This window comes from Schistocerca piceifrons, chromosome 1, assembly GCF_021461385.2.
Source record: "Schistocerca piceifrons isolate TAMUIC-IGC-003096 chromosome 1, iqSchPice1.1, whole genome shotgun sequence".
Lineage (NCBI taxonomy): Eukaryota > Metazoa > Arthropoda > Insecta > Orthoptera > Acrididae > Schistocerca > Schistocerca piceifrons.
In genome coordinates this window covers 318,445,370-318,458,976 of record NC_060138.1, presented here as the reverse complement: position 1 = coordinate 318,458,976, position 13,607 = coordinate 318,445,370, and positions in this window count along the sequence as shown.

The window sequence follows — 13,607 nt, the reverse complement described above, 5'->3', positions numbered from 1 at the left end:
AGCTGGTACACTGACAGATTCTCTGATACTGAAACAACCAGATGCTTACAGTAATTCACAGGATACACTTCCTCTCTCAGAAGAAATAAACAATCTCTTTTTTCCTTTATTGCTCACTATTTCAACAGTGTGAATTGCAAAATCTTTAAGGATCAACTCATCTTACAAACTGAGAATTGATGGTCTTTTCTTTTCTTTTACATTCTTTAATGTAACTTATATTAGGTGCTGAGTAGTATGCAACATGTTTTGAAAGTCAAGGAGCCATGCAGTTTTTGTACCTGCAGAGATAATGTAAGCACTACTTTCAGTGGTTTCATTATGCTGTACCTTGATGACTCGATAATGAATGTTATGAAGAATTCTTTAAACTTGTGACATTAAACAGAGTTATTCAGGATTTTATCTCTTGAAAAAAATCTGTTGCATTATGACAGACCACATAGTTTACCTAGTGGGTAAACTGGTTCTAAGATGACAGAATCATAAATCTGTTCTGTTCAACTATTGCAGATTGGAGTCCATTTGTTACATTAAGAGGAAGTATTTTAAGCAGAATCCGAGTCCGGGTCTTTTATGTAGTTTCTCCTACTGGCGTACAAATGCAATGAAATTCTGCAAAGCTGTTGCTGGTTGCCTTTATTTTCCAAGTAAGTCACAGAACAGGAAGCAGAAATATTCTGAAATAGGGAGGAGCTGTATTAATGGTGCCAATTATTGGTTGATGAAGATGGAAAGTAATATTGTCTCTGTTCGTTTGTTCAGTCATTCATTCATATGCCTTGTTCTGTAAATCCCATCCTGTAGGAAAGCCTTCAGGGCTATAGAATGAGTGAAATCTTACATTAATAAGCAGAAGCAACCACAGAATCACAGAATGCTAGTTCTGTAGGTATCATATGTGTGAATTTGTGACCCTGACAGAGAGAGAGAGAGAGAGAGAGAGAGACAGAGAGAGAGAGAGAGAGAGAGAGAGAGAGAGAGAGAGAGAGAGAGAGAGAGATCACATCATTAATACAAAATTCAAGGCAATTTTTTTTATTTGTGAAATTTTTGGAGTCTTACATGATCTCAGTATAAGTTTGAGAAAATATTGGGGATTCATTTTGAAACTGTTTAGTGATTCCCAATAATTATATAATTTTTTTCATTACTACTTCTGTGGCCTCTTCATGTCCCACTCTATTTCTGAGAGTATGTTGCTTTATTAGTGCAGTTGCCCATGTGCCTAATAAACAAAATCAAATTTTCCATCATTCAGCAACCTTTTATTTTGGAACATAAACAGCTTACCATACTATCTGTCATGAATCATGTATGGAAGATATGATCAATAGTTATCACAATGAAAAAGATGCAGGTATTTCAAATTGGCATTTATTGTTTGCTTCAAAGTGTACAGAAGTTTAAATAAATGGAGAAAGTGGATATATTTCTTGTTGCACACGATTCACTCTATTTTTTGCTTTATTCTTGTACCCACCTGCCTTCATAATATAGTGGTGGAATTTTTTAAAAGTTTCTCATTCCTGACCACTTAGCATTATGCAGAACATCCAGTGAATCTCTGGAAAATAATAAACTTGGAAAAAAATAATTCAGTCACCAAGGAGGATACATTTTTCTGCTTTAAGGGAAACGATGAGTAGGCCTGCTTGGAACTAAAAGAATGAATGAAATGAAAATTTTGTTGTTTGATATTTTGCTTTGTCATTGGCTTACTTTATATATAACACCATCAGGGGTTAAGTGTTGTGAGGTGAGCTGGCACTTAAATACACTTCTGAATGTTCATGAAATAAGCTAGTGATGATGATCTGATTGCATTAGTACTGTATACATATTTGAAATGATAGTTGTAATATCAGAAATTATCTTTTAATGAACTGTTTCCATCATCCTGAAATAATGACAGAAACAAAGAAGGCAAAATTTATTTTTATTACAACAATTAAAGCAGTCTTTTATAAGACATTTTTATAATATGTTACAAATGAGAAATGTTCCATATCAGCAATCAGTTTCATGACTGAGGTAAAAAATTAAATGGATCTATTTTTTGTAAGTATAAAAAAACAGTAAAATTTGAACTTTATCCTGAATAAGACAACTTAAGCAGTAAAGATTTTTGTGTTTCACAGTACAACTTAAAGCAGTGATTAATATTTATTTAATGTATATCTAATGCTTAGTGTTATACTTTTGGTTGTAAATAAATTCCAAGAACATGTTCTCTTTGTAAATATTGTATGTACAGGATGATGAATGTAAAATAAAACAGAAGCTGTTGCACTTTGAGCTGCTTTTAATTACAGTAACTTTTGTTTCCTTTGTGAGACCTCATGACATATAATTATCACAGTTCAAGTTATTAAATAGCCCCTGACAGCTGCAGTGAAATTTTTATTGTCTACAGTTGCTATCTTAGTCCATGATTGAACCAACACATTTAAAACATTATTTTACTACATTTAAATGCTACTCTCTTTATTGTCTCCTCTGTGGTCTGTAACTGAAGATATCATCACTTTTATCAAAGCACAGTTACATTTTGAATTACTGTCATACACCTTGGACCCTAAACCATTGCTTTCTAGCCAAGTGATTTGTTCTAAATGTCATTATAGGCATCATAGAATCAAATATGAGGCTGCCCAATACTGCAAGCAGTGTATACCAACGCTGCTGATGGGTCTATCAGCCCATTTGTTAGATGACAACTGACCACATTCTACTCTAAACATTTTGCTTGCCATTGAAGGAAGGTTACACATATTCAGTGATATGATCGTTATTTAGTCTGACATCCCATATGTGGGGTATCTGGCCAGGACTTTTGGAACAATGTTTGATAATAGAAGCAACATAGAAAGAGAAGCATGTACAAGGTTTCATACATCAGTTTGGTGCATCCTTTTTGTAGCTTCACTGCAACCACTTACTTCTTTTATATATCTGGAAGTAATGCTCACATCTGAAAGGAAAACAAAATGACTAACCCCAAAGGCAATATTTAACATAGATGTTTGTGTACAGTGAATAAATCTATGTTATGAAGCATTTAAAAGAGGTAATAAATGAGAAATTTATATAAAAATGTTTATATATGTGAAGCAGAATGCAGAACAGGACACATGAGAAATCAAAATAAATACCTTGTGTCAGTACAAATGGAAAGAAGTAATGAAGGAGTATACCTACAACTGCATGTAAAATGAAGCCAAGTTTTTCCTTCAAACCCCACAGACACCAAAATTCAGCCACTGGTAGGAAATAAGATTGATATTATATAAATGGAATGACAATTTATTACTGAATTTGTTTCAAATATGCATTATAAAGGTGTGAGTTTTTTAACTTGTGATGCCTGCAATGAATAAGAACTATAATAACTTTCAAAAAGTACTATACTGACTTACTTCAAAGTTCTTGACCAATTTATTTCAAATTTCTACATTCAGATGAAACTACAAAGAAAATTGATGAAAAATTAAATGCCTAACAAAGAAAATATATCTTGCTAAAGTGAATGTGCTTCCTACTGTGAGAATAAAATACAGTGGCAATATCTTTCTTAGAGATAGTACCATCAGACATCACTAGAGTGTGGGATGAGCAAAACATCAAGAATTTGTCAGAAAAATGCAAACTCTTATTTGTTCATTAGTTACCATTGTTAAATATGACATATACCCTAGAAGACAATAGTCCATGTTTCACAGTTTCTTTTATTACTAAAATCCACAGTGACATACATGGCAGATATTAAACACCTCAGGCAACGCTGGGCACTGACGCTAAAACAAAGTAAGCTCTCACAACCCAGAGATTAGTTTGAACACAAGACTCTGGTTTTCCTAGTAAGCAGGTTTGATCACCAAGGTGCTTTACTGGCAATGTGCCTATTGCAGGTGCCTTGCCAAACTTGACCTGTAAAATGGAAGAACAGTTATAGGGGTATCTACAGATAAAATACATATCATGAATAAAAAGATGGCATACTGATTTGGTTTATTTCAGGTAAGAAGTATCTCATCATGTGTGCAACACAAGTATCACATGTTATTGTTAATTCCATGTTCTAGTCATTGTGCTTTTATGTGAGTGAGTTGTTCCAGTGGATGATACTACTGCCACATACGAAATGACATAATCTTTTGCAAATAAGGCAATAGCACACCTGCATGATAGAGTAAGAAGCTAATCGTGACATTAACACTTGAATATGGTATTTATGTACCAGAATATCTCAATTTTACCCAAGATACATGAACACACATCCCAAAGAACTAAGAAATATCCAGCCAATATTTTTTTGTGTGTTGATTACTTTGATATATATAAAAGATACACATTATATATCTAAAAACAAAGATGATGTGACTTACCAAACAAAAGCGCTGGCAGGTCGATAGACACACAAACAAACACAAACATTCACACAAAATTCAAGCTTTCGCAACAAACTGTTGCCTCATCAGGAAAGAGGGAAGGAGAGGGAAAGATGAAAGGATGTGGGTTTTAAGGGAGAGGGTAAGGAGTCATTCCAATCCCGGGAGCAGAAAGACTTACCTTAGGGGGAAAAAAAGGACGGGTATACACTCGCACACACACACACATATCCATCCACACATATACAGACACAAGCAGACTTGACCACCAGCAAAACTTAATGAAAATACCTGTACTTCATTAAAAATAATTTCGATTCCTCTGCAGCATTTTCTCCATTTTTGGGGAGAGCCACTTCTATGTATAAATTGAAGAAGATGGATGATTTACTGCAACCTTGTCTCAGCCCTTTTGTGATATAAATAGGTTCTGATAATTTTTTACCCTCTTTTACTATAGAGTATTGCAGAGTATAATCTACCCCTCCCTCACATCATTTGTTGAATGCCACTGTCTTTATGGTTAACTATTTTAATAAGTTTGAGGGGAGTAAGATTTACAATCAATTTTTCACTTATCTTCTTTTCTCATATTTGGTTCCATTTCTTCACGTCTAGGGGCTGATTCTTGAAGCTGAAATTTTGGGCATTATAGGTTCTCACAGTTCCAATAGATGTAATAAATGTGAAGTGAGCCTGTGCTGTAATTTACTCAGAATTTTATTCGCTCACATTTTTGTATATCACACTGTCTTTACAACTTCCATATCAACAAAGCTGAAAATTACATTGTTGTTCCCAAAAATAAGAACACATCTGATTACATCAGAGGCATGCCCACTACCACTTCACTCTGCAGTAACAACAACATTCCAAAGAGCTTACAAATTCTCTTGATGAATGCAATTCTATTAATTTACAGATGAATCCAGAAATAAATTTAATAAACAGTGCCAAATTGCATAATCAATAATAGAAATTTTAAGTGTGCCAAATATTTTGTACTTCAATTGTCTCTGGAAAAAAAAAATTTACTGTACATTCAGAGTTCGTACACATAGATTGTAAAACGAAAATAAAGTAATTTCTTTTTATGGATTTTAGCCTGAAATATGCTACATTGTGTACAAAATCATATGAAATTCTTTTAGAAAAACAGCTGAGATATTGTTAACCTTTTAAAAATCCAAAAAAATATTTTTGGTATCGACTACTTCTGTTCAGGAAAAGTAATGCTAGAGGAGGGTGTCCCTTTACAATATCTCCCACACAAAATATGGAAACAATGTGTTTACAATATTTTGTGACTTACTATCAGGTTTGCCAAACAGTGTACAAAATGATGCCAAAAGATGGAATACAGATGTATCGAAGTATCTGACACATAATATATTACAGAAAACTTAAGAAAAATATCTATGTTACAAGCCATAATTTATACACATTCAGATTTATAGAACTGGAACATTCTGACACAAGACAGTTGATAAAAAGTCCAAACTACTACATTAGAGCACTAAACTATAGAAATAAATGCAGAGACAAGGTAACTTACTAGAATTGCAAATTGAAAGTTTACATCCATAAAGTCACATCTTCAAAATCGTCAAAAGAGAAGAGAGAAAAAGTTCAGACCTTAAGTGTACGATGAGTGAGCCAACTCAAAAAACTCACGACAGCTACAGACCAGAAGAATATACTCAATCATGAGGAGAAATATAGCACAAAATTAATCAGATACATAAAACAAAGTATTTAAGGATATGTTGACTCATGGAAGGACAAAATAATGAAAAAATATTTGGATCTAAGCTTACAATGTGGGGACCGACACATGAATCCAAACTTCACCAGTTATATCCATCAAAAAATGTTTAGACACAACAAAATGAATAAAGTTCATAATTACATCAATAAGTCAGTCATATGTAAAGAGTAATTATAAGAAGCATCTGGCCTCAATCAATAGTTGCACACTCTCTTTGAGTACACACACACACAGTTGTGATGACCAGAGGTACCCAAAACAGAGTGAAGCATGAGTTTGCCCACAACTCAAGTTCCTATAAGATACAATATTACAGTACTCAGGATAAATAGAGCTAAACAGTCATAATTAGTTTTGAATAATGATATAATTGCGTAACTTGAGGACCGAAATCAGCGTATGAAATCAGACATGTATACATTTTGTTACATTGTGTATACCAGTAAATGTCTTCCACACTATTTGCTAATTGTTCTCACCAACTAACTAACCTACATATGTAGAGGCCTATAAAATTCATTTCCAATTCATAAAAAAATACATACTGATTTAATGTTACATAATGTATTGGGAAGTCAATCCCCCTAGTTGAAAAAACATACATTTGTGTGGAATAACACTGTCTTTGGCATTCTTGGCTAACAATTTACAAATATCAGTCACAACACTGCTGAAGTTGACAGATGCTTGAGTATATTACCCAGCACCTGCAATCTCTTGTAAGTCATCTGGTCCAGAAGGGTACACTCAAACAGCAGTGTCGGAGTGGATCCACCCACATATTTCAGTTTCTTCCCTAGATTCCTCATGACACAGTGCAACTGATAGGTACTTCCTGTCTAGCATGCACATCAAATCCTGAAACATTGTCCTGTTATTAAATATGCTGTTTAATTCCTTCCCCAGATGACACGGCATATGCTCTTCCTATTTATATTGCAAAAGCAAGTACATATGATTTACGTCAGATAGGATTAAAAAGTGCTCATGTACGAAATTTTCATAAACAGAGTTAAATGCAATGATAAAATGAACTAATAAGGTGATACACACAGATATATTAAGGTACTATTCGTATTTTTTTTCAGTACAGAATATGAGGACTCAGTCCCAATTTCAAAACCGTAAAAGGATCTAATCATTTAGTCTCAGGGCATATACGTATCAAATTCTAAAGCACAAATATATTATAAAACATAATTATATAGTTGTATGAACCTATAAATATAGTGTATCATAGTTTTGAACTCAGTCAATAGATAAGACAGAACGTTAGAAATCACATCATCTTGCATACTTCTTTCCTGATAAACAAAACATAATTATACAGTCACATGTATCTGCAAACATAGTGTATATTTTCTTCTAGAGTAAGGATCATTATGCACCCATGTTCAAAGGTCATATCTTCTATACTAAACATTAACAGTACTTGACAGTTTACATACTTACTTTTCTTACCAGTAGCTCCTCTTATCTTTACACATATGATGGACATTTCCACAAAATTCAGACTATACTGAATCTTGTCTCTAAATTGTTCAGATATACCACAAATTTGGCTACCTGCATCAATCAAACAGTTACATACCACTGATCGATCTTAATTTTAATGTATGGAAACCCAAAATCTGAATCATCTTCTCTGTTATTAGACACTTCATGCAAAAGATCACTTTCAATTTCATCAAATGTCCACACTTTCTTTACAGGGTTTCATCAGTTATACTGGTATCATAGCATTACTTTGTTTACTCATGTTGCCACATAAAGATTGAACACAACGAATGGATTCCATGGCACAACTAACATCACTTAATACAGATGGAACACAAAATATATTACTGTCAAAATTACACTTGCTACTTCGATCTTCTTTCACTTCATTCCACCAATTTGCATACAAATTCTGACTAACCACAGCTAACTTATTCCAGAATGCCCAATTATCTATGTTATCATCAATCTGATAAAAAAAAAGTTTTCACCTTTATTCTCCAAGCTCACAGATAACTCACCTTTACTATTTGGATCATTACTCTGCATAACGTTAATGAAAAACTGTTTTGACTGGACTGGTATTCCATGACTCTCACTTACATGATCACATACATTACGTACCTTACCTGTAGTATCAACATCATTCACAAATAACTCTGAAACTTGATTATTCTTAAACTTCACAAATACCTGATACTCATTATCATAATCATATTCTTCCAAAATAAATTCATCAACAACATCATTAACAACACAAGTCTCGTCTCCATCAAAGTCACTTATCTCACCTACATCAATTTTCAATAATCCACTAGTCTGACTTACCAACATCAGTTATTTCACAGCTCTCATTCACATCTACATCAAAAATATCACCTACTTCAGACCCAATACAGTCTTCACCTGCTTTACATACATCAATAACACTGTTTTCTGACCAAGAGAAGAAATCATTAGCTCGCACACTACATCATAGTTTTCGCCACTCTCACATTCTGGTTTATGATAAGCACGTACAGTACTATAATGAAGCGTAGTATGCCAAAACTTTTGATAAAAACATAAATGAGAAATCTGATATTCCTTCTGTTCAATTCCAAATACATTAACACTGTTATTATTGTCTAACTGCAAGTGTAACTTGTGGGTCCTGTGCTTGTTGTGTCTCCTCACCCCAAGACTGTGGACCTTCATTGAGGCAAACAGCTGTTTCCCAAGTAGTTATTTCTATGATTGTTTCTTCTATTAACATTTTGATCCTGACAGAGGTTACCATTATCTCTGTTTCTGTAGTTATTCCTGTTGTGATTAATGTCATCCCTTTTGTGGCGGTGTTCGTAGCGACAAACACTTGGCTGTAGAAATGGCTTACGAAGTCACCGCCACACTTTTAATAGCGGGCCGACCGGTCCGCTGGAACAGTAAACAGAAAGATGAAACCCCAAACACTCTGATTAAATAAAAGTCGGTACTTATCTTTATTACTGAAGATACAGAAACACAGTAGTGAACTCGGTGTCTACAGAAATCTGTCTAGTTCGAGTCGGAGCGGCTAGGTCAGCGTCGGCTGACGACAAACAACAACTCTGCTGCGATGAACACCCAACTGACTAGCAAGTACACAATTCGGTGGCGAGTATACAACTGAGCGGCGAATCCAGAACTGTCCTAGCGCTCGCGACTCCAGCGCTTAAGAAGCCAGAAGTCAGCGGTGGCGCGCTCAGACTTGCGGCGATTTGGTGTCTCGCTGGCGCTGCTTATGCGGACGGCGTCCGGACTTTGATGCTGCCAACCTTTTGGCAGCGGGCTCGGGTGGCATTACTGGCTAGGATACAACAATCCCGATTATTATGGTACATACTTTTTCTACTGCTCTATCCAGTCTGTCAACATATTGTAAAAATTCTTCAAGAAAATCATCAGATCCATGTACTAAATCCCACTGTAACCTTTCTTGTAATCTCCTTTTAAGTGCGTTAGTCAATGTCATTTCGTCAAATGGTTTGCCAGGGTGTGTTAATTTTTTAAGTTGATTCTTACAAAACTCTTTCAAATTACCATCCCTATTCCTATAATTAGGATCATTCAAAAATTCACCTTTAATTCTCCCCTGTTCAGCTTCTGACCAAAATTTATTTAAAAAACTTTTATTGAAACTTTGATATGTTTCTTACTGATTTAAATTTAAATTTACCCATGATACAGCTTTGCTTTCAAGACATCTTTTAACAAATTTAATTTTTTGATTGTCATTGATGCCCGAGACAAAACTCTCTCTACAATGATGTAGAAAATCCACTGGATGTAAATTGTGTGACGGAAAACTTTTGATAGGAGTGTTGGACCACACAATACCATTGTTTGAATATAGATTTTTGTGAATATAATTTTCCTGAACTGCTGAAATTTTTTTATCTAAAACATTTACATTAGTTTATGTATTGTTTTCAACATTTAAAATTTTTTGATCTAAATTGGCAATGTTTTGTTCCATTTTTTTCTGCTACGGACTTCTGTTCAACTCTGATGTCATTAATGTTCTTCTATTGTCTTGCCGATTCACTTACTATCTCATTTTCCAAAACAATAACTTTATATTTTTAAAACGTCAACTTTTTCATTTGCACTTTTTAAACACTCTAACAAGCCATTTTTTAGCTCTGAAACTTGATTACTAAGCTGATCCATTTGCTCTTTGAGCCTTTCCATTTTACTATTGTTTTCATTTCTTATTTCAGGTACCTGGTCAATAACTGCACTAAATTTTCTTTTGTTATCTGTGTTCATTTCCTCGCCAAAATTAACTGCAAAATATCAGATTTTACTGTTTCTTTGCCAACTACGATTTCACTCAGTACAGACATGTGCTGGGTGGATCCTACAGTTTTCACTTCTACCTTGCTCCTACCCTCATCTCTATTCATTTTGTTAACAAGCAAAGAAACAAATTAATTTCACAAATAGTTTGTACTTATCTTCCCTTTTCAATGCTCCTGATTGTAGTTGTGAAGTCCTCTTTCATTTGATCTGGTCTGTCATTTGTTGGTAGCACATTTGTTGGTAGCACATTGTCAGTGTTGATGCGACTTTGTTGGGCAGCTCTTGGTCTTCTTTATTCAGGTGATCGGAAATCCATTCAGACACAAACTGCAAATGACACAAATCACTCTCCCTTATTCTGCAACAGACAAAACTTCATTCTGGATGACACCACCAGTTGTAATCTACCCCTCCCTCACATCATTTGTTGAATGTCACTGTCTTTATGGTTAACTCTTTAAATAAGCTTTCAGAGGAGTAAGATTTACAAGACACTTTTTACTTATCTTCTTTTCTCTCCAATTCTTCACGTCTAGGGGCTGATGCTTCAAGCTGAAATTTTTGACATATTAGGTTCTCATGGTTCCAATTGATGTAATAAATTTGAAGTGAGCCTATGCTGCATTTTTAGTTTTACTCAAAAATCGTCTCAAATTTTTCTACATCACTCTGTCTTTACAATTTCCACGTCAACAATGCCAAAAATTACATTGTTCTTCCCAAAAACAAAAACATGTCTGATGACATCAGAGGCATACCCACTACCACTTCACTCTGCTGTAACAACAACATTCCAAAGAGCTTACAAATTCTCTTGACAAATGAATTTCTATTAATTTACAAATGAATCCAGAAATAAACTTAATAAATAGCATCAAATTGCGTAGTTAATAACAGAAATTTGAAGTGTGCCAAATATTTCGTAATTTAAAATATTTCTAAAAAAATAACTGTAGTACATATCACTTGTAAAAATGAAATTAAAGTAATTTCTTTTTATGGTATTTAGCCTGAAATGCACAAAATCATATGAAATTATTTTAGAAATGAAGCTGAGATATTATTAACCTTTACAAAACTAAAAAAAATATTTTTGGTATCAACTGCTTCTGTTGAGGAAAAGAAATGCTAGAGAAGGGTGTCCCTTTACAACAGCATGCAAGGAGTGTGCCCTGATAGAGAGAGTTGACAGAAGATGACAGGAAAACTGCAAACTGTTGTTATTAATTGATCTTTTCATTAGTTAATACTGTAATAGTACACACATCAAAAAAAGTTTTGAATCACCCCAGTTCCCAGAACTCCTGAAGATGGACATTGACTGTGGATATTGTATCACAGACGCAATCCCTTTGACTTTTCAGAGATGTCATTAAACCCAACCAAAGATGTAAACAACCATGCATGAGCAGTGCCTATTACACACATGGGGTCCCACAGCCGATCAGTTCCAGTCATTCCACCAGGAATGAGGTACATGGCTCATATTGTCTGTAGTTCAACCATGCCTAGACGGTCAATACCACAGTACGATCATGACCGCTTTGTTTCTTTGTGCCAGGAAGGGCTCTTAACAAGGGAAGTGTCCAGGCGTCTTGGAGTGAACTAAAGTGATGTTGTTTGGACATGGAGGAGACACAGAGAGACAGGAACTGTCAATGACATGCCTTGCTCAGATAGCCCAAGGGCTACTACTGCAGTAGATGACTGCTACCTATGGATTATGGCTTTGAGGAACCCTAACAGCAACGCCACCATGTGGAATAATGCTCAGGATTGGCATCATGTTCTCTTCACCAATGAGTGTCACATTTGCTTCAACCAGACAGTTGTCAGAAACGTGTTTGGAGGCAACTTGGTCAGGCTGAACACCTTAGGCATACTGTCCAGTGAGTGTAGTGAAGGTGGCGGTTCCCTGCTGTTTTGGGGTGGCATTATGTGGGGCTGACGTTCACTGCTGGTGGTCATGGAAAGTGCCAAAATGGCTGTATGATACATGAATGTCATCCTCCGACCTATATGGATGACATTCGCGCCCCCATCAAACATGCCTGGGATGGATTGAAAAGGGCTGTTTATGGGCAACATGACCTACCAGACACTCTTAGGGATAAAAATTGTTTTGAAAAACACCTTGTCCCTTGTGACACCGTAACCTAGGTTACAAATTAATTGTGTTCGCGACTGAGGGCTGTGTTTTTAAAAAAAAAATTGTATTATACAACAGCTGCTGATTTACAGCCATGTTAAAAACCTTACTCTTAGGGATCTGTGCCGAATTGCCGTTGAGGAGTAGGACAATCTGGACCAACAGTGCCTTGATTAACATGTGGTTAGTATGTCACGATGAATACAGGTGTGCTTCAATGCAAGAGGATGTTCTGCTAGGTATTAGAGGTATTGGTGTGTACAGCAATCTGGACCACCACATCTGAAGGTCTCACTGTATGGTGGTACAAAATGCAGTGAGTGATTTTCATGAGCAATAAAAAGGGCAGAAATGATGTTTATGTTGATGTCTATTCCAATTTTCTGTACACTTTCCTGAACTCTCAGAACTGAGGTGATGAAAAACTTTTTTTGATGTATGTCGTAGTACTAGTAGTAGTAATAGTAATAATAATAGTTGTTGTTGTTTAAGTCATCATCATTACTCATCTGGACTGATGACATTACACTGACTTGAATGTACATAGATTTTCAGCTAATAAATATGTTGTTTTCATCTGCAATGGTTCCACATTTCTAGTTTTCCATGTACTTGACAGACATTCTGCTTCCATGGCACCAGCAGCTGCCGTAAGTGTGGGTCATTCCTGTTTCATGTATACTACTGGATGTCACTCCCAGAATTACTGAAAGATTCCATGAAACAAAATGAAGTCTGTTGTAGGGCACTGCATTAATTGAAATCTTTGCTTCACAATCTGACTCCTGTTTGCATATCACATACTACAAAAAGTGTTCAGTATAAAATTATTGAATTTATCAAAATTCCCTTTAAATATGTTTACACATGGACACTGCAATATTTATTACACTGAGAAGTGAGCTTGTCAATTAATTTGATTTTATGATGAATTAAAATACATTTGATACATCAACTATGTGGTTAACATTTAACATTA